Genomic DNA, 22,506 nt, shown 5'->3' on the forward strand with positions numbered 1-22,506 from the left:
TTTGTCAAATATCTTCAATTAAAAAAAAAAGAATCTGTGGTAGAGTTCCACTGGGATTACCTGAACTTGTCCTACATGCATCAACTTAGACTGACAGTATCAAGTAAGATAGTGCATATCCCCTGGGGAGGTAACGAGGCAATATTTGCAAGCCACCTATTCTGGACCCACATATTGGCAACCATGAAATCCCAAACTTTATTCTGGTGTTTGAATGCTGAAACCTGAGCCAGTTCATGGCTGCACCCTGTGCTGCTGCTGCTAGGTTGCTTCAGTCGTGTCTGACTCTGTGAGACCCCATGGACGGCAGCCCACCAAGCTCCCCCGTCCCTGGGATTCTCCAGGCAAGAACACTGCAGTGGGTTGCCATTGCCTTCTCCAATGCATGAAAGTGAAAAGGGAAAGTGAAGTTGCTCAGTCGTGTCCAACTCTTAGCGACCCCATGGGCTGCAGCCTACCAGGCTCCTCTGTCCATGGGATTTTCCAGGCAAGAGTACTGGAGTGGGTTGCCATTCCCTTCTTCGGCTGCACCCTGTAAATAAGACCAAAATGTCAGGAGCTCTATCTAAGCTCTCTCTGTGTGGTTTTAAGATAGTCTTTGTATCCAGGAGCAGTCTGAGATTGGGTACGGGACTTTGTTTGTGAATAGTGGCAGGTTCCACCCTGTTCGGGTTCGAGGGGCCTAGCTATTGTAGGAGTTGGGGGCACTGGGCTCGGTGGAGGGTCTTTCTTTCCTGAGCTCTAGGTGTGCAAGTCATTCGTGGACAAATGTTTACTGTTCTCTAGGAAAATTCAACCCTGTATGGGGCTCAGGGGAGATTTATTTATTTAAAAAGAATTTCCTATAAAATCCTAAAATCCTTTTGTTGCATAGAAAGCCTTCCTAAGTCCTCCACATTTTTAAAAGCTTTAATTGTGTGATTGTATTTGGAAACCACCTCAGGAAAGCCTCTGCAGATCTGGATAAAGGATTATTATAAGGGTTTTCACTTTGACGGTATGTATTAAAAGGCCAAGATAGGAGGGCTAATTGAACTACTGCACTTGAGGAGTTAACCTGTAAGGGACGACCCCGGCAACAATAATAGTAAACTTCAGCAGCACAGCTAACATTCATTTAGCCAATCAAAGGGCCTCCCTGGTGGCTCAGATGGTAAAGAATCCGCCTACAATGCAGCAGACCAGTGTTTGATCCCTGGATCAGAAAGATCCCCTGGAGAAGGGAATGGCTACCTGCTCCAGTATTCTTGCCTGGAGAATTCCATGGACAGAGGAGCCTGGCAGGCTATAGTCCATGGGGTCACAAAGAGTCGGATACAACTGAAGCGACTTAGCAGTAGCAGCATAGCATGTGCCGAGCATTGTGCTAAATGCTTGATAAGCCTTATTTCACTTAAATTTTGAGACCTATCAAGTGGTTATCTAGGCAAAGGGGCAGTCAAGGAGTCTCCTGTCTCAGATACTTTTTAGCATTTTGGCAACACAGCTGAGCAACTAACTCTTTCTTTCCAAATGGAGGAATTTTACGTCATGTGCTAGAGTGTGGTGGATATGTAAGCCTCTTCACCACTTTTTTTCCCAAAGGAAGAAACTATTCGACTCTCTGGAAAGGCCATTGAAAATTCATTTGGCTTCGGTATACAACAGAGTGTTCCATGCTTCCCCCTCCGGAGAAGGACAAATGGGCATTGGAGGGCTGATCGTGCATCCAATCATTTCCTGAACAAGTTTTATCGTGGGTCCACAGTATGAGGAGCTGGTTCCGTTGCTGCCGTGTTGCTGCTGATACATCTAGTCGAGAGATGTTCTTGGAGAACAAATCGAGTTCTACAACATCCATCTAGGGTCAAGGGTGAAGTAATGGAAAAAGGCTAAAAGATACGGAAAAGAATATGACTAATGCCTAAAGAGGAACGAAACTGGGTCATTTGTAGCGATGCGGATGAACCTAGAGTCTATCCTACAGAGTGAAGTAATTCAGAAAGAGTTGTATTTTAATGCACATGTATGGAATCTAGAAAAATGGTAACCGATAAACCTATTTGCAGGGCAGGAACAGAGACACAGACGTGGAGATGGACTTGTGCACACAGGAGAGGATGGGACGAATTGAGAGGAGCACTGACGTGTATACGCTACTGTGTGTGAAACAGACAGCTCGTGCGAGGCTGCTGTAGAGCGCACGGAGCTCAGCTCAGTGCTCCGTGAGGACCGCGAGGGGTGGGATGGGAGCGGGCTAGGAGAGAGGCTCAAGAGGGAGAGGATATATGTATACTTAACAGCTGATTCCTGCTGTACAGCAGAAATTAACACAACATTGTAAAGCAATTATTCCTCAATTTTAAAAAATAAATAATTAAAAAAAATTTTTAAAGAGTATGGCCAACAGACTCAGAGTTTCTCCTACCCTTAAGAATCTATTGCTGGGAATCTGCTGCTCCCAGGCTCCAAAGTATGGTGTCCTTCTTAGGTGATGTCTCTTAAGCATGTGTGGAGACACAGCAGAGTCTCATCACTGACATCCCGCTTGATGCTCCTGGACACCTTCACTGCTTTTCCACGATTGATTTCTCTTTCCATCCTGGGGTTTGCGTTTTCCCTTCATGTCAGTCCCAGATAAAGCTCCTTCCTCAGTTTCACTGGTTAATAAACAAGATCCACACTGGCTGGTTTGCTTGAGTCGCACCTTGGACGTCAGACTGTAGCCCAGGTGAGAGTTTCTCATTCTTCATTGAGACATTTCCCTGAATTAGTTTTCCCTGGGGTCATTGTCTCTGACCATTCTTTTAGTTGTTACTGTTCTTTTTTTTTTTTTTTTTAAATACTACACTATTTAGGCTCTTCTGTTGAATGTATATTCAGTTCAGTTCAGTTCAGTCACTCAGTCGTGTCCGACTCTTTGCGACCCCATGAATCACAGCACACCAGGCCTCCCTGTCCATCACCAACTCCCGCAGTTCACTCAGACTCATGTCCATCGAGTCAGTGATGCCATCCAGCCATCTCATCCTCTGTCATCCCCTTTTCCTCCTGCCCCCGATCCCTCCCAGGATCAGAGTCTTTTCCAATGAGTCAACTCTTCACATGAGGTGGCCAAAGTACTAGAGTTTCAGCTTCAGCATCATTCCTTCCAAAGAAATCCCAGGGCTGATCTCCTTCAGAATGGACTGGTTGGATCTCCTTGCAATCCAAGGGACTCTCAAGAGTCTTCTCCAACACCACAGTTCAAAAGCATCAATTCTTTGGTGCTCAGCCTTCTTCACAGTCCAACTTTCACATCCATACATGACCACTGGAAAAACCATAGCCTTGACTAGATGGACCTTAGTCGGCAAAGTAATATCTCTGCTTTTGAATATGCTATCTAGGTTGGTCATAACTTTTCTTCCAAGGAGTAAGCATCTTTTAATTTCATGGCTACAGTCACCATCTGCAGTGATTTTGGAGTTCAAAAAAATAAAGTCTGGCACTGTTTCCACTGTTTCCCCAACTATTTCCCATGAAGTGATGGGACCGGATGCCATGATATTCGTTTTCTGACCGTTGAGCTTTAGGCCAACTTTTTCACTCTCCTCTTTCACTTTCATCAAGAGGCTTTTTAGTTCCTCTTCACTTTCTGCCCTAAGGGTGGCGTCATCTGCATATCTGGGGATATTGATATTTCTCCTGGCAATCTTGATTCCAGCTTGTGTTTCTTCCAGTCCAGCATTTCTCATGATATACTCTGCATAGAAGTTAAATAAGCAGGGTGACAAAATACAGCCTTGACGTACTCCTTTTCCTATTTGGAACCAGTCTGTTGTTCCATGTCCAGTTCTAACTGTTGCTTCCTGACCTGCATACAGATTTCTCAAGAGGCAGGTCAGGTGGTCTGGTATTCCCATCTCTTTCAGAATTTTCCACAGTTTATTGTGATCCACACAGTCAAAGGCTTTGGTATAGTCAATAAGGCAGAAACAGATGTTTTTTTAGAACGCTCTTGCTTTTTTGATGATCCAGCGGATGTTGGCAATTTGATCTCTGGTTCCTCTGCCTTTTCCAAAACCAGCTTGAACATCAGGAAGTTCACAGTTCGCGTATTGCTGAAGCCTGGCTTGGAGAATTTTGAGCATTACTTTACTAGCATGTGAGATGAGTGCAATTGTGCAGTAGTTTGAGCATTCTTTGGCATTGCCTTTCTTTGGAATTGGAATGAAAACTGACCTTTTCCAGTCCTGTGGCCACTGCTGAGTTTTCTAAATTTGCTGGCATATTGAGTGCAGCACTTTCACAGCATCATCTTTCAAGATTTGAAATAGCTCAACTGGAATTCCATCACCTCCACTGGCTTTGTTCGTAGCGATGCTTTCCAAGGCCCACTTGACTTCATATTCCAGGATGTCTGGCTCTAGATTAGTGATCACATCATCATGATTATCTGAGTCGTGAAAATCTTTTTTGTACAGTTCTTCTGTGTATTCTTGCCACCTCTTCTTAATATCTTCTGCTTCTGTTAGGTCCAGACCATTTCTGTCCTTTATCGAGCCCATCTTTGCATGAAATGTTCACTTCGTATCTCTAATTTTCTTGAAGAGATCTCTAGTCTTTCCCATTCTGTTCTTTTCCTCTATTTCTTTGCATTGATCACTGAAGAAGGCTTTCTTATCTCTTCTTGCTATTCTCTGGAACTCTGCATTCAGATGCTTATATCTTTCCTTTTCTCCTTTGCTTTTCGCCTCTCTTTTCACAGCTATTTGTAAGCCCTCCCCAGTCAGCCATTTTTATTTTTGTATTTCTTTTCCATGCGGATGGTCTTGATTCCTGTCTCCTGTACAATGTCACGAACCTCACTCCATAGTTCATCAGGCACTCTATCTATCAGATCTAGGCCCTTAAATCTATTTCTCACTTCCACTGTATAATCATAAGGGATTTGATTGAGGTCATACCTTAATGGTCTAGCGGTTTTCCCTACTTTCTTCAATTTGAGTCTAAATTTGGTAATAAGGAGTTCATGATCTGAGCCACAGTCAGCTCCTGGTCTTGTTTTTGTTGACTGTATAGAGCTTCTGCATCTTTGGCTGCAAAGAATAGAATCAATCTGATTTCGGTGTTGACCATCTGGTGATGTCCATGTGTAGAGTCTTCTCTTACGTTGTTGGAAGAGGGTGTTTGCTATGACCAGTGCATTTTCTTAGCAAAACTCTATTAGTCTTTGCCCTGCTTCATTCCGCATTCCAAGGCCAAATTTGCCTGTTACTCCAGGTGTTTCTTGACTTCCTACTTTTGCATTCCAGTCCCCTAAATGAAAAGGACATCTTTTTTGGGTGTTAGTTCCAAAAGGTCTTGTAGGTCTTCATAAAACCGTTCAACTTCAGCTTCTTCAGCATTACTGGTTGGGGCATAGACTTGGATAACTGTGATATTGAGTGGTTTGCCTTGGAGATGAACAGAGATTATTCTGTCATTTTTGAGATTGCATCCAAGTACTGCATTTCGGACTCTTTTGTATATTATAGCTTTTAAAATGGCATCACTTTATACTTTGGTCTACTATAGTTTTCTGAAAAGCTCCTTAGAAGAAAAAACCTTATGCCATTTGAGGTTATTCAGGAATTAAGACATGGTAACCTAAGCAGACTTCATCTTATTGTGCTTTACTTTATTTTATTTTTCATATACTGCATTTTCTACAAATTGAAGTTTTGTGGCAACCTTGCATCGAGCACGTGCCATTTTCCCCACAGTATTATTTTTAAATTAAGATGAGTTCATTTTGTTTTTTTAAGACAGAGTGCTATTCCACACTTAATGACTACAGTAGGTGGTGTATGTAACTTTCATATGCTCTGGGAAACCAAAATATTCATGTGACTAACTTGCTCACAATACTCGCTTTATTGTGATGGAATTGCCTGGAAACGAACCCGTAGTATCTTCAAGGGATGCCTGTACTTTTTTATTTATTTAGGGATAGAGCTGGGTTGTCAAAAATAGCACCTTACCATCTGATATCTTAGTCAGATTCTCTAGGTAAAAGAGCCTAACGCACACTTCAGTGGTAATATCAATCACAAGGTGGAATCCCAGGGCAACCAGAAGGAAGGACAGAAGACTGGAGCCGAGAAGGCGCCTCACCGACAAGGCTGCTACTTTGTGAAGGACATAGCTAATTGCTCAGCTCTCTGGAATGGTTCTAGACAGGCTCCACAGAAGCATCACGCTCAGAATCGTCCACTGGTGAGCAGAACAGAGAGGCCATTTATCTGTTGGCTCTCTTCTGTCTTTTGTCTCCCTAGGTCAAGGTTCGTCCGCTGGGAAGTGGAGCCCTATGCTTGCAGGTTGCACGTCCCGACTCATGGGAAAGTTAGAGCTCACATCTGGTGGTTTGGAGCTTCAGCCAAATCCGGTGGCGGAGAGAGCAGCAGGAGATGGACAGGGTCAGCCTCAGATGGACCAAGTGAAGCTGAGGAGCCTGAGAATTCCATGTGGTCTCCTAATGTGGTTCTTGGGTCCTGCCCAGTCAGGAGGTGGGAGATGGCCTGGGTGAGGTAGGAAAAAATACTTGTTACCGGTGCTGCTGACAAGGTTCTAGGAGGTGGAAGTGGCTTTGTCTTCCGGACCCTTTAGAGCAGGAGCCAGCAAACTTTGTCTGAAAGAGCCAGGTGGTGAATATTTCAGGCTTTGGGGATTGTGTGGCAAGGGAAACAATGAAAGCTATCAGGTAGGTACTTCTGTAACTATTGAAAATTCTACTGTTTTAAAAACATAAAAATTATCCTTAGCTGGCAGACCTTAAAAAGTAGACAGCTGACCGAATTTGGCCTGAGGGCTGGAAGGGGCTGAGAACAGGTGAAAAGGTATCCAACGACAAGACTAACTCAGCTTCCAGTAAAGTCTCCCATGGTCTCAGGCACTAAACAGAATTATTTTCTTCTAGGGCTGTTGAAGGAAACGCCTATGAGAGTAGAGGCCCCTTGGGGTGGCCTGATGGTCCAGTATGGTTTGGATTTGACTATAGGGCTATTTATTTATGTATTTATTTTAGTTTAAAAATATTTATTGATTTTTCGCTGCACTGGGTCTTTACTGTGGTGCACAGGCTTCTCATTGTGATGGCTTCTCTTGTTGCAGACTGCAGGCTAGAGCGTGGGCTTCAGTAGTTGCAGCTTATGGGTCCTAGAGCTTGGCGCTTCAGTAGTTGAGGTGCGTCAGCTTAGTTGCTTCATGATATGTGAGATCTTCCCAAATTAGCAATTGAACCCTGCATTGGCAGGCAAACTGTTAACCAGGAGACCACCAGGGAAGTCCTTTATTTTAGCTCTGATGGGTGTGTGCAGTGGCTCACTCTGGCTTAAGAAAGCTGATCCTGCCCATCTCTTCCCAACTTCACATTCAGAGGTGTCATAGCAGTATTTTGAACTTGGCCATAGTGAAACTATTTATACTATGGGAATCAGCAGATGCTACAAAGGGCTTCCTTGGGAGTGAAAAGAATAAGAATTTGCAAATATTAGCCAGCACACCACTGAGTATTTGCCTGATTGTTGCGGAAGCACAGTCCTTACTACTTACTGTAGCAAGTGAAGGCGACAGGAATCAGGTAGTTATCCCTGACATGTCATGGCCGTGGGAAATGCTCCCATTGTTCTTCCAGAAGTCTGTGCACTTGGGTTTAAAACTCATGCTTTTAGAGACACAGACATAGAGACACAGACATAGAGAACAAACGTATGGACCCAGGGGGAAAGGGAGGGGGTTGGATGAATTGAGAGATTGGGAATGATGTATATACACCATTGATACTATGTATAAAATAGACATATAGTAGATAATGAGAACCACTGTATAGCTCAGGGAACTCTATTCGACGCTCTGTGGTGACCTAAATGGGAAGGAAATCCATAAAAGAGGGTACGTGTGTACAATAGCTGACTCACTTTGCTGTACAATAGAAACTAACACAACGAAGCAACTATACTCCAATAAATATTTAATTTAAAAAACAAAACATGCTTTTATGTCGAGTGGTCATGATAGGGATAATGATGAGTTTCTGTATGTGGGACAAATTAATAGTGTGCTTTGGGGGTATTACTATTGAAATTATAGTTTTAAAATTATGGTATTTTGGACCTTGCCTATGTTTTAATTAAAAGATAATTTTTTGTACAGAATTTTGCTGTTTCTGTCAAATCTCAACATGAGTCAGCCATAGGTATACATATGTTCCCTCTTTCTTGGAACTCCCTCCCATCTCCCTCCCCATCGCACGCTTCTAGGTTGGTACAGAGACCCTGTTTGAGTTCTCTGAGCCATACAGCAAATACCCATTAGCTATCTATTTTACATATGGTAATGTAATTTCCATGTTACTCTGTTTATACATCTTACCATCTCTTCCCCGCCCCTCTGTCTGCCCCGTGTCGTTAAGTCTGTTCTCTATGGACCTTGCTTATTTTATTTTAAAGGATCAAGTTTGAATTAAAATGGGAACGGTTCAGGTACAGCCAGAGAGCAGTCATGTCAAAGACACAATACCGCATCTCCCGTGATGGTGTCGGGAGAGGTGGGGTGAGATTAAGGTAGAGCTGGCTGGACCAGGCTGCCTTCCTCCTCCATCTCACTTGCCATCTGTCAGCTCCCAGCACTCTCTAGTATTTAAACAAATTTCCAATCGCCATCTCTTAAAATAAAGCTTAATATATTCACATCTGGTGGTTTCCAGTTATGCTTAGTTTCGGCCTTCACTTAAAAAAAAAAAAAACGAAAAACTATTCTGTGATTGCTTTGTGGTGCTTTGGAAGCGTTTCTGGACTAAGGATTTGTGACTCTCTTTGATTGCATTGTGATTGCATTTGCAAGTGACAGGATACAGAGGAAATTTGAAGGCTGTTTGCACCATGCTTCTGTGAGTACTAGCCCTTATGGTAGATTAATCTCAGATTATCATCTGAGAGACATTTTTAAAGTACAGGTTGTCTAGCTCTGCCCTAGACCGATGAGAGGGGCAGAATCCCTGGACATTTATTTTTTTAATTTAATTTTTAAAAAGATTTTTTTTTATGTGGACCATTTTAAAAGTACTTATTGAATTTGTTACACTATTGGTTCTGTTGTTTTTCACTGCTTTGGTTTTGTGGCTACAAAGCATGTGGGATCTTAGCTTCCAGACCAGGGATTGAACCCTCACCGGCTGCACTGGAAGGTGAACTCTTAACCGTTCATTGGACTGCCTGGGAAGTCCCCTGGGCATTTTTTTTTTAAAATTTTTACTTTACAATACTGTATTGGTTATGCCATACATTGACATGAATCCGCCACGGGTGTACATGAGTTCCCAATCCTGACCCCCCTCCCACCTCCCACCCCATATCATCTCTCTGGATCATCCCCGTGCGCCAGCCCCAAGCATCCTGCATCCTGTATCGAACATAGACTGGTGATTCATTTCTTACACGATAGTATACATGTTTCAATGCCATTCTCCCAAATCATCCCACCCTCTCCCTCTCCCTCAGAGTCCAAAAGTCCGTTCTATATATCTGTGTCTCTTTTGCTGTCTCGCATACAGGGTTATCCTTACCATCTTTCTAAATTCCATATATATGTGTTAGTATACTGTATTGGTGTTTTTCTTTCTGGTTTACTCCGCTCTGTATGATTGGCTCCAGTTTCATCCATCTCATTAGAACTGATTCAAATGTATTCTTTTTAATGGCTGAGTAGTACTCCATTGTGTATATATACCACAGCTTTCTTATCCATTCATCTGCTGATGGACATCTAGGTTGTTTCCATGTCCTGGCTATTATAAACAGTGCTGCAATGAACATTGGGGTACATGTGTCTCTTTCAATTCTGGTTTCCTCAGTGTGTATGCCCAGAAGTGGGATTGCTGGGTCATAAGGCAGTTCTATCTGAAATTTTTTAAGGAATCGCCACACTGTTCTCCATAGTGGCTGTACTAGTTTGCATTCCCACCAACAGTGTAAGAGGGTTCCCTTTTCTCCACACCCTCTCCAGCATTTATTGCTTGCAGACTTTTGGATCGCAGCCATTCTGACTGGTGTGTAATGGTACCTCATTGTGGTCTTGATTTGCATTTCTCTGATAATGAGTGATGTTGAGCATCTTTTCATGTGTTTGTTAGCCATCCGTATGTCTTCTTTGGAGAAATGTCTATTTAGTTCTTTGGCCCATTTTTTGATTGGGTCGTTTATTTTTCTGGAATTGAGCTGAATAAGTTGCTTATATATTTTTGAGATTAGTTGTTTGTCATTTGCTTCATTTGCTATTATTTTCTCCCATTCAGAAGTCGGTCTTTTCACCTTGCTTATAGTTTCCTTTGTTGTACAGAAGCTTTTAATTTTAATTAGATCTCATTTGTTTATTTTTGCTAGACATGGGTCCCGGTTACTGTCCTCGACAAGCTAAGAGTCAAGGTAAGTAACGCACTTGGGCATTTATTTTTAAAAGTTCTCCCAGATGATCCTAATGAGCTACCAGGATGGTTAACTATGAACACTGCTGCTGCTAAGTCGCTTCGGTTGTGTCCGATTCTGTGTGACCCCATAGATGGCAGCCCACCAGGCTCCCCCGTCCCTGGGATTCTCCAGGCAAGAATACTGGAGTGGGTTGCCATTTCCTTCTCCAATGCATGAAAGTGAAAAGTGAAAGTGAAGTCGCTCAGTCGTGTCTGACTCCTAGCGACCCCATGGACTACAACCTACCAGGCTCCTCCGTCCATGGGATTTTCCAGGCAAGAGTACTGGAGTGGGGTGCCATCACCTTCTCTGACTATGAACGCTAGTGATTTTTAAAAGTCTTATCAGAGATTCAGTTGAGCATTTCTCTCTGGAAGGATCCTTTCTTCTGTGTTGGCCACTGAGGTTCTTATTCTGAGTATTAACAATGTTGAAACACCTGCACTGACTGTCTAAACATCAAGAAAAATAATTTCAGTCCTTAAAGGGACCATGGAGCAAAGTGTTTGAATCAGGATTGTCATGCACATTCCTAAAGATTAGAGCAAGGGGGCTTCCTATTGGAAATATTAAGTCACACTGAATCCTCTCATTCTTACCAATAAGGAAAGAACGTCAGTTTTGGAATCAAGGTTTAGTTGGCTTTGAGTCCTGGCTCTACCAACTTTGTTGGCAAAACCTTAGGTTCTACAACTATAAAACGGACATAAAATATTTTTATTTCAGGATTATAGTAATTTTTAAAACTATGGATCATGCCTGGTGTATCATAGTTGCTAAATATATGCTAGATATGCTCCTCCCGGGTATAATGAAAAGCCTAGCATTTCTGTGTGGTTCTGACACTCCGGAGCTGTTTTTTCTTCTCAGGGAGCTGGTCACCAAATTAATGAGTAAAGCTCTTGCCCCTCCTGGATTCTGTTTCAATTTTTTTTCCAGTTTTCCCATTGGGTATTTTTTTTAAGATTATTATTATTTAAAAAAATTATTTACTTGGCTGCACTGGGTCCTGGTTTCTGAGTGCAGGCTTTCTCTAGTTGCAGTGAGTGGGGTCTACTCTCTACTTGCGATGCTTGGCCTTCACTTGTTGCAGAGCGTGGGCTCTAAGGCATGCGGGCTTCAGTAGTTGCAACACATGGGCTTATTTGCCCCACAGCATGTGGGGTCTTCTTGGACCAGGGATCGAACCTGTGTCCTCCGCTTTGGCAGGTGGATTCTTAACCACTGGACTACCAGGGAAGCCCCCTCTTTGGTAGTTTTTCCCCAAGCAAAGATGGAAGCAAAATAGTTTTGTCCTTCTGGACAGTAACCCCTTCTGGTACGGCCAGATAATGGGATAAAATCCTTCAGTTTAAAGCAGTCTAAAGTTTCAGGGACAGACTGCCTGGATGGTTTTCCCTGCTCTCTGTACAAAAAGACAATCTGGGATATCCGTGCTAGCCAGGCACTGCCTCCCATCTCCTCTGATCTTTAGAAAACCCTTTCCTCCCTCACCTGTCTGCCTCGCCAGGGAGAAGGATCAGCTCCCGCCTCTCCCTGCCTGGCTTCAGCAACACAGCTTCTTCTACTTGCTCTTCGGAACTCTGGGGCTTTTTTTTCCAGCACAGAAGCCTTTTGAACAAAGCTCCTCCTTTGCAAAAACTCTCACCTAGGAGGTGTTACAAACCTCTGCAGCTGAATGAAGAATGGCTCAGTCTCTTGAGAAGACCTGTTCTCTTTCCTTTGACAGAGTAGAAAATCCCTCTGAGGAAGAGAGGAGGAGCTTCCATTGATGAATGCATTTTCCTCCTTGCATGAATTTACATTCATGAATGATAATGGCAGACCTCTTCTCTCTGGATCTTATTTTTAAAAGCTGCTACCTGGTATTATTCACATACCCCGCCACCCTAGAGGAAAATGTGCCTTTGTTAAAACAGGATGCTTGGGACAATGTTGTTGTAGGACAGATGGAAATTTTGCAAGATGAGAGGAATTTACCAGATGGGGAAGTGGGGACTGGGTGGGTGCGTGGGTAAAAACACCTTCTGATGGGAACATGTTGCATCTGCTACTGCTGCTACTGCTAAGTCGCTTCAGTCGTGTCCGACTCTGTGCGACCCCATAGACGGAAGCCCACCAGGCTTCTCCATCCCTGGGATTCTCCAGGCAAGAACACTGGAGTGGGGTGCCATTGCTTTCTCCGAACATGTTGCATAGGACCTTAAAAATGTGGATGAAATCAACAAATGAAGAAGAAGCAAAAGGCAGAGCTCAGTATGGCAGGGGGCCTTGAATTGATGGTGGGGGACCAATGGTTTGGAATGAGACTAAGAATAAGTTATATTAGAAAGGGCAAGTGTGGGATGGGGGTGATGAGGGAGGGAGGCTTCAGAGCGAAGGGATATACGTATACTTATGGCTGATTCATGTTGTTAACAGCAGAAACCAACACAGCTTTGTAAAGTAATTATACTCTTATTAAAAAATAAAAATAAAAGAGAAAGGAGATGTATGTCCAACCTGAGACTGATGGGCCAGATAGCGGCAGAGCCAAATGAATGAAGTGGTTCCAGATGAGGAACTACGCAAAGATCCAAGATGGAGGACAACTTGTCTTTTCCTGATGACGAAAAATGCTTGTGACACATTGGAGTGAATTTCTAAAGGAAGGGAAAGGAGAGGGGGAGAGATTGAGAGACAGAGACAGGGAGATGGAATTTTATAGATGCAATATTTCATTTTAAAAAGCCTAAAAATAATGAAATTCAGTGTTTGGGAAAATGTAGAAGAGGGATATAAAGAGATATTAACTGATGCTAACTTGCTTAGCAGATAACACGCATACTGTTTATAATACAATAGCCAGGAAATACATCTTCTCTGTAAAGTTATAGGAAGAGCAGAGCCATCAGGGATAATCAGATGAGTAACAGTCAAATACAGTAGAAGAAGTCCGACTTAGGGGTAGATCTGACTTGTTTAGTTCAATTCAATCGCTCAGTCGTGTCCAACTCTTTGCGACCCCATGGACTGCAGCACGCCAGGCCTCCCTGTCCATCACCAACTCCCAGAGTTTACTCAAACTTATGTCCATTGAGTCAGTGATGCCACCCAACCATCTCATCCTCTGTCATCCCCTTCTCCTCCTGCCTTCAATATTTCCCAGCATCAGGGTCTTTTCAAATGAGTCAGCTCTTTGCATGAGGTGGCCAAAGTATTGGAGTTTCAGCTTCAGCATCAGTCCTTCCACTTAATGTTCAGGACTGATTTCCTTTAGGATGGACTGGTTGGATCTCCTTGCAGTCCAAGGGACTCTCAAGAGTCTTCTCCAACACCACAGTTCAAAAGCGTCAATTCTTTGGTGCTCAGCTTTCTTTATGGTCCAACTCTCACATCCATACATGACTACTGGAAAAAACCACAGTTTTGACTATACAGACATTTGCTGGCAAAGTAATGTCTCTGCTTTTGAATATGCTATCTAGGTTGGTCATAACTTTTCTTCCAAGGAGCAAGTGTCTTTTAATTTCATGGCTGCAGTCACCATCTGCAGTGATTTTGGAGCCCAAAAAAATAAAGTCTGTCACTGTTTCCACTGTTTCCCCATCTATTTGCCGTGAAGTGATGGGACCAGATGCCATGATCTTAGTTTTCTGAATGTTGAGTTTACAACCTAAAAACTGAGACTGATGTGCTATTGGGTGGACTTGCTGAGGATTTAAACCTGGGATGCAGCTTCTCAGGTAGCTCTGAAGATCTGTTCTTCAGAGGTAAGGGAGGAGCCAGGGGATATAAGAGTTCAAACCAAAAAACCCAGGGAATCGAACTTCAAAATATTACTGCTGATTAAAGAAAACCAGGCATCCTGAGCTAATGAATTTAGCGCCTTTCTGTGTAAGGGAGGAAGCAATGGCCTTGCCTCAAAATCATTCCTTTGATGTGCACCTTCGCTATCTGGGGCCGAATCCTGCTTTTTTTCATCGTGTATCCCCTCTGGGTGCACAGCTGGAGCAGCTGCAGTAGTTGATGGTTTCATGGCTGCAACGTCCTTTGTTTACTAATATGGTGGGGGTATTTTTGTCCGCTTTTCCATTTCAGCTCTCTTGGAATTTCTTTACCCTAATTTATTTGATTTTTCAACATCCAGTTCAACATGTAGGCTAATGGGGATTCAATGTTTTACATGAAATCTCCTGTTTAAAAAAAAAAGGTGTTTTTCCTGGTGAATGTGAGAGTTTTGCTTTCCGAGCTGTCAAGACTATGAACACTTCTTTTCAACAGTGACTCAGAGTTGAAAGGGGTGGGGCGGGAATCAAGCAAATAGTGTGAAACCCATGAGCACTTTTAAAGACAACACAAAATGATTCAATGATGGGCAACCTGCTTAGTGTTAGCTGACTTCTTTTGACATCTTCATCTGTTGCATTCATACGTCTGACTGTGAAAATGTTTGAGCATGAACTACTGTACGAGAATGCTCAGCAATGCGGTCATATGACTTCTTGAGGGTCCCACCAGTTCTCATTGAGTAAAAATCTCCTGGGTGCTCCATTCTGTTTTGATTTCATTGGTGATAAACAGTGAGCTTTCTGACCCCAAGTTGATGTTGTACTTTGTTTCTTCACTATCACTCTATTACTTTGCATTTATTTTCTGGCGTTTTCAAGATATTTTCATGTGTGCTGATGTAGAGGGTGCAATCTCCCACTTTATATCCCTTTAATTTTGGTTTACTTGTGTGGTAGGCAGAACAATGGCCCTTGTATTGTGTGCTGTGCTAAATCGCTTCAGTCGTGTCCAACTCTTTTCGACCCCATGGACTGTAGCCTGCCAGGCTCCACCGTCCATGGGATTCTCCAGGCAAGAATGCTGGAGTGGTTTGTCATTTCTTCTTCCAGGGGATCTTCCCAACCCAATAATTGAACCCTGGTCTCTTACATTTCCTGCACTGGCAAGCAGGTTCTTTACCACCCTGCCTTTACAACCACCAGTGCCACGTGGTAGGCAGAACAACTGTCCCTGAAAGAGGCTAAACATACTAACCCCCAGAATCCGTGACCATTTCATTACGTGGCAAAGGGGAATTAAAGTTGTATGGGATTAAGGTTGTTAATCATCTGACCTTAAAACAGAGAGATTATCCTGGAGGATCTGCATGGGCACTGTGTCAACATGAGGTCCTACAAGTGGAGAGGGACCCAGAAGAGCATGTCAGAGTGACTGCACGTGAGAAACTCTCAATCTGTCTTTGCTGGCTTTGAAGATGGAGTGAAGGGGCCATGAGCCAAGGACTGTGGGTGGTTTCTAGAAGCTGTAAAAGGTGGGGAAAGTGATTCTCCCCTGGAGCCTCCAGAAGGAACACAGATGTACTGACACCGTGATTTCAGCCTGGTAAGACCTGTATCAGATCTCCAACCTCCAGAACCGTCGGATAATGCATTGTATTGCTTCAGCCACTAAGTCAGTGGTTATTTGTCACAGCAGCCGTGGGCATCTAGTACACCTTGCATCACTCAAAACACTAGCTTGGTCAGTAGTGCAACAGCAGATAGGCCACGGGTCTGAAAATGAGCCCCTGCAAGGATACGGGCTTGTGGCTTCCACAGGACTCTCGTTGTCTCGGCAGCTGTTCCTGAGAGGTAAGGGAGGAAGACCATGCCCCAGGGGAGCTGTCTGGAGAAGTCTGAGCCACACCCAGGTGGAACCTTCCTCATCCCTAAACAGCCTCCTCATGAACCTTCCTCATCCCTCCACAGCATCTCCCCACTGCTTATTGTCACAGGTTCACTTCCTGTTTTGGTCCTTTATTTACCAGAAGTGTCTCTCACTTTCTGAGAACAAGTCCACTTGACCATGCAGAGAGAAGCCGCTCAGGAAACACGTATCAAGGTTTCGTTTTGAAAATCTTTATATATGAGGTGACGTTGGAAACCTCACAGACCCCCCCAGTTTAGTAATGGTTTACAGAACTGGTTTGCATGAAATGTCCCAGTGAATGGTACACTGGGCTTTTCAGAAATTAGTTTTTTAAATACCTATTCTGGTTTTCACTCTAAAGGATCAAAGATGGCTTTTGAATAATTTTAGCCTCTTGGTTGAAAGCCCGCTTAGGTTTTGAAGGTGTATTTTTATTCCCGGGAACGCCTTTGATAGAACCATCCCCGCTGAGAATCTTGTATCAACAACTTGAGGTTTATTGGAAATGTTGAATTTCTGCCTTAGGGTTTCTGAAGTGCAATGAATCAGATGTTTGAATTGTCTGTTCTAAGTTATTAATTACAAAGCTAAAGAGAGCCGTGGTTAATGGCACTCCTAGGATCATATAAATCTGTGAAAACAGGGCTCTCAACTTACCCAGTCATACGACCTCAGACAGTGCCAAACATCTTCATATGGTCCACGGAGAAGCCTCAGAGATGCTCTCCCACGTGGACGAGCCAGTGGGTCTTTTAGGATGTCAGAGCTTTCTGGGAGCTGTTGATCAATGTTAGATTGCAGGGAAAGTCAAATTTGAGATGAAGTTTACACAGGAATTAGAAGCTTAAAATGTAAATCCTGGAGCATATGTAGGAAGGAGAGAGAGAATTACACAAGCAATCACATCACAGTCTGATAAATGCTGCCATAGAAGAGATATAGACTGCTTCTCCTCTCTCTGTCTTCCAGTTTCTCTCCCTCTTTCCTTCTGCTCAGTTTTTCTTTTCTCTGTAGAGACCAAAAGCTGTTGCTGATCTGTTTCATTCCCCCTCCTCGCCCCCATCCCAGGGCTCTGCTTTGTAGGTGCACTCAGTGTATATCTAGTCTCTTCATCTCAGCTGTTTAGTTTTTTTTTTTTAATAGAAAATATTTTGTTTTCTACTTTATGGTTTTAAAGTTATGTGAGTTGGATTTTTTTCAAACTTATTTCTCTGATTTCTTTTTTAATTGAAGTGTAGTTGCTGCACGATATTATATAAGTTCCAGGTGTACAGTATAGTGAGTCACAATTTTTAAAGGTTATATTCCATTTATAGTCATTATAAAATATTGGTTATATTTTGTGTTCTATTTTAGATTTGGCATGGAATATTTTATTTTGGGAGCTCCCCTGGTAGCTCAGTGGTAAAGAATCCGACTGCCAATGCAGGAAACATGGGTTTGATCTCTGGGTCAGGAAGATTCCCTGGAGAAGGAAATGGTAACCCACTCCAGTATTTTTGCCTGGGAAATCCCATGGACAGAGAAGCCTGGAGGGCTATAGTCCCCAGGGTCACAAACGAGTCGGACATGACTTAGCGACTAAACAACAGCAACAACTTTATTTTTTACCTCCAGCTTTATCAAAGTGTAACTGACAAATAACCTTTGATGTATTTAAAGTGTACATGATAAGTTAATATACATATATGTTATCAAACATAGGCCGCATTAAAGTTAATCAGCACATCCCCATCACTTCACATAGCTTATTTTTTTTGACTACTTGGTATTTTAGAACTTCTGAAAACTCTGAAGTAAGTCTTTCGCTGAGAACTATCCCAGGTTGACAGGCAGGGAAAGATTTAAGGGCCAGTGTTTCAGGCTCACCTCCAGTGCCAACCCTCATCTATTTGAACACCCAGGGAAGTACTTCTCCAAGGATGGTGAAGAACTCCAGAGATGAAAAGAAAGCCCCTTTCTGCTGTATATAATATGTCATTGCAAAAAAAAAAAAAAAAAGACCCAATGAAAAAGGAAGGCTTGGAGCTTAAGGAAAATCCTATTGCCAGTGGAAGGTGTATTTTTTTCTTATTGCTTTAAGCAGTAAGTAGCCGGCGTCAGCAGCTGGGCAGCTAGCATCCGGGAGCCTTGGGTATTGGACAGGATGTTGGTCTGCCAGCTTCATGGAGGGAAGGAACAATGGGTATTTAATTTGCTTTTTATAGCAAAGCCCATTTGGGAAGAATGAAGGCAGGAGGATCTCAGAAGGGCTTCCTTTCCCTGAGGGCTGGCCCATCTGCTGGGGGAGAGGAGGGCCGGCTGTAGGCAGGAAGCCACTACCCTCAGCGTCGCCTTTGCCAGGATGCTGGCCCACGTGGCCACTGAGCAAATGACAGGCTCTGAGTGCAGGGAGGTTAGTTAGGGGCCCTTTCTGAGCATAAGACAACTGACTTCTGTCCTGGGATTACCAGGACATATGTTCCGTGAACATCCTAAGTATATCCTTTCTCTAACAAAGCCTCTTTTGTTGGGAGAGTGAAGGCTCACTGAAACTCACCCTGCAGGTGATGCAACATTCAAGACAAATTAATCAGACTTTGTCTAAGTATCACATCTTAATGCCTCTGAAAGTAGAAAACAGACCAAATTATATGCCTTTAGGTCATTAATACGGATATCATTTTCTGCGTATAATGAATGTAATTATTATAACTATTCTTTTATTTTGATGTTATGAATTCTCTCTTGAAACTGGCAGAGGTTTACCAACCAGCTCCGAGGCACTACGCTTTTAGAGTTTGTAAGCCTATCTTTCATCATCTTAATCTTTCTTGCTGCTTGCACATCGTTTTGGAGTCTAACTGAAAAAATAATTCCTTCTCGTCCTTTTTTTTTTCTTCTTCTTCCCTCTTGTTTCTACTGAAATTAATAAATTGCTTTGTTATATTTATCTGTAAAGTCAGAATAAATAAGCTCTGGGAAGAACCTGATGAGATTCTTATGAACTTAACTGATAGCTCTGTTGACTATTCTCAGACCTGTTTTTGTTTTATTCTTGTAACAAGGTTCCTGCCTGTCTCACAGTAACCTCCAGATAAGGAAGGTATTTTAGACTCTCAGAGGTCTTGCCTGAATGGCTCTGGCTAGTTTGAGGGTTTAAGGGCACAGGCAAAATCTGGGTAAGAGAAGGCCCTTTCTGCTTGGAGCTTGGTCCCTAAACTCAGTGAAGTTTGACATTCTGGATGTGGGTTGTTTTTACACATGACCTTTCCCTCCTCAAAGCTGAGAACGATCCAGTTAAGATGCCTATTTTTGCTTCATATTTTCACTTATATGCTCTGCTCCTACCCAGGTGAGTCGCTCTACAAGATAACAATTCTTTCAGTACCTTAGAAGACATCATTTGGGGATTTGGTGAGGGACCACACTCCTGCTGATAAAGAAGAGATAACTGAAAATATTTGTCATCTGAGTCTCACTATTTTTCTGAGTCACATGTGTTCTGATGTGGTGGTGGGAGTAAAGAAGACTCTGATGAGTACTCTAGACAGAAGGATGGAAAATTCTTAGATCATTCAGTTTACCCTTCAAGACTCATAGAGAATGGGGCTGGCTTCGTCTTTTGGTTCATCTTTTGGGCTGACTTCGTCTTCCCGTGCTTCCTTCTCAAGAGACACGAAGTGGTCGATGCAGATCTCAGTGTTACAGCCATTAAAAAGAATGAAATAATGTCATTTGCAGCAACAGGGATGGACCTAGAGATGGTCATACTGAGTGAAATAAGCCAGACAGAGAAGGAGAAATATCATATGACACCCCTTCTATGTGGAATCTAAAAAGAAATGATACAAGTGAACTTATTTACAAAACAGAAACAGACTCACAGACTTAGAATGAGCTCATGGTTATCGATGGGGTGGCGGGAGAGGGTGGTGGGAAGGACTGGGAGAAGGGACAGTTAGGGAGTTTGGCGTCAATATGTACACTCTGCTATATTTAGAATGGATAACCAATAAGGACCTACTGTAACACACGCAATGCTTCTCAATGTTATGCGGCAGCCTAGATGAGAAGGGAATTTGGAGGAGAATGGATGTATATATTGCTGAGTCTCTCTACTGTCCACCTGAAACTATCACACCATTGTTAATCAACTATACTCCAATACAAAATAAAAAGTTTTTTTTAAAAAAAATCTTGATATTAGAGAAATATTTCCAAAGAATCATGCCAAACAGCTACTGTTTTTTAGTCCCTAAATCATGTCCAGCTCTTTTGTGACCCCCATGGACTGTAGCCCGCCAGGCTCCTCTGTCCATGGGATTCTCCAGGCAAGAATACTGGACTGGATTGCCATTTCTTTCTCCAGGGCATCTTCCCAACCCAGGGATCAAACCCTTGTCTACTGAAATGGCGGACGTAGTCTTTACCACTGTGCCACCAGGGAAGCCCTGCCGGTCCGATTTAACTGGTGAGATGAGTGTACTCCCACCCAGGCTGCCAGACATTGACTTTAGTTCAAACTCTCTGTGGAATCTGGAGCAAGTCACTTAAAAATATTCTTGTGCCTCAAGTTTTCTTCTTTATCAGTGGTGTCCAATAGAAACAAATGTGAACTATACATGTAATCTTAAATGTTCTCAGCTCAGTTCAGTTCAGTCGCTCAATCGTGTCCGACTCTGCAACCCCATGAATCGCAGCACGCCAGGCCTCCCTGTCCATCACCATCTCCCAGAGTTCACTCAGACTCACATCCATCGAGTCAGTGATGCCATCCAGCCATCTCATCCTCTGTCGTCCCCTTCTCTTCCTGCCCCCAATCCCTCCCAGCATCAGACTCTTTTCCAATGAGTCAACTGTTTGCATGAGGTGGCCAAAGTACTGGAGCTTCAGCTTTGGCATCATTCCTTTCAAAGAACACCCAGGACTGATCTCCTTCAGAATGGACTGGTTGGATGTCCTTGCAGTCCAAGGGACTCTCAAGAGTCTTCTCCAACACCACAGTTCAAAAGCATCAATTCTTCAGTGCTCAGCCTTCTTCACAGTCCAACTCTCACATCCATACATGACCACAGGAAAAACCATAGCCTTGACTAGACGGACCTAGGAGTCCCATTAAAAGAATAAAGAGAAATGAATAAAATTTGTTGAATATATTTTATTGAATTAATATATCTGAAATAGCATCACTTCAAGGTAAAATCAATATAAAAATTAATGATACATTTTACATTCTTATCATTCATACCGAGTCTTTAAAAATCTATTGTGTATTTTATACTTATAAAACATCTTAATTCGGACTAGCCACATTTCCAGTGCTTACAAGCCACATGTAGCTGGCAGACAGAGCAGTTCTGTGTTTTGGAAGATGTCTATTGCTTTTTTTTTTTTTTGGTTTCAGAAAACGTCTTTTAATTGTTCACAATAGCACAAAATGACATCACATTATGGTACTATTGAGTCATGAGGGTGATTCTACAGTTGATGAACAGATGTACTGTTCTCAAAATGAAGAATCAATGTCTGTTGCTTTTTTAAAAATATACTTTATTTATTTGACTGTGCTGGATCTTCCTTTCAGCATGCAGGATCTTTGTCCTGATAGTTCATGGTTCTCTGATGCCCTTTGAGCTTTATGAAATAGATTCTAGTGGGTGTGGCATGACCTGAATGAGTTTCAGTCTGTGTCTTAACTCCCAATAGCCATATGTGTGTGCACAGTCACTCAGTTGTGTCTGACTCTTTCCAGTCCTTTGGACTGTAGCCTGCCAGGCTCCTCTGTTCATGGGCTTTTTCAGGCGAGAATTACTGGGCTGGGTTTCTATTTTCCTCCTCCAGGGGATCTTCTTGCCCCAGGGATCAAACCTGTGTCTTGTGCATCACGGGTGAATTCTTTATCCAATAAACCATCTGGGAAGCCCAGTAACCGCATCAGCGAGTACACATTCTGTAGCCTTTTGGAGCCTCAGTCTCCTTGTCAGGAGATTGGGGACTGCACCTTGCACTTTGGTGGAAATCTTAGACAGTGTTTGTAAAGCGCCTGGTGAGTTCCTGGGAGGTGCGTGTGGTTCGCTGGTCAGGGTTTCCAACTCTTTACAACTCCATGGACTGCAGCCCACCAGGCTCCTCTGTTCATGGAATTTTCCAGGCAAGAATACTGGAGTGGGTTGCCATTATTGTCCTCCAGGGGGTCTTCCCAACCCAGGGATCAAACCCGTGTCTTCTGCGTCGGCAGGTAGGTTCTTTACCACTGGGCCACCCGGGAAGCCCTCCCTGGTAGGTAGGTGATGAGAAAATTGTCAGCACACAACATCAGCAGTGTCCGTCTCTGCAGAACTGTGGGTCTACAAGTCAAGGGCCTACGTGACGATCTGAG

This window comes from Ovis canadensis, chromosome 26 (assembly GCF_042477335.2).
Source record: "Ovis canadensis isolate MfBH-ARS-UI-01 breed Bighorn chromosome 26, ARS-UI_OviCan_v2, whole genome shotgun sequence".
NCBI classification, from domain to species: Eukaryota; Metazoa; Chordata; class Mammalia; order Artiodactyla; family Bovidae; genus Ovis; species Ovis canadensis.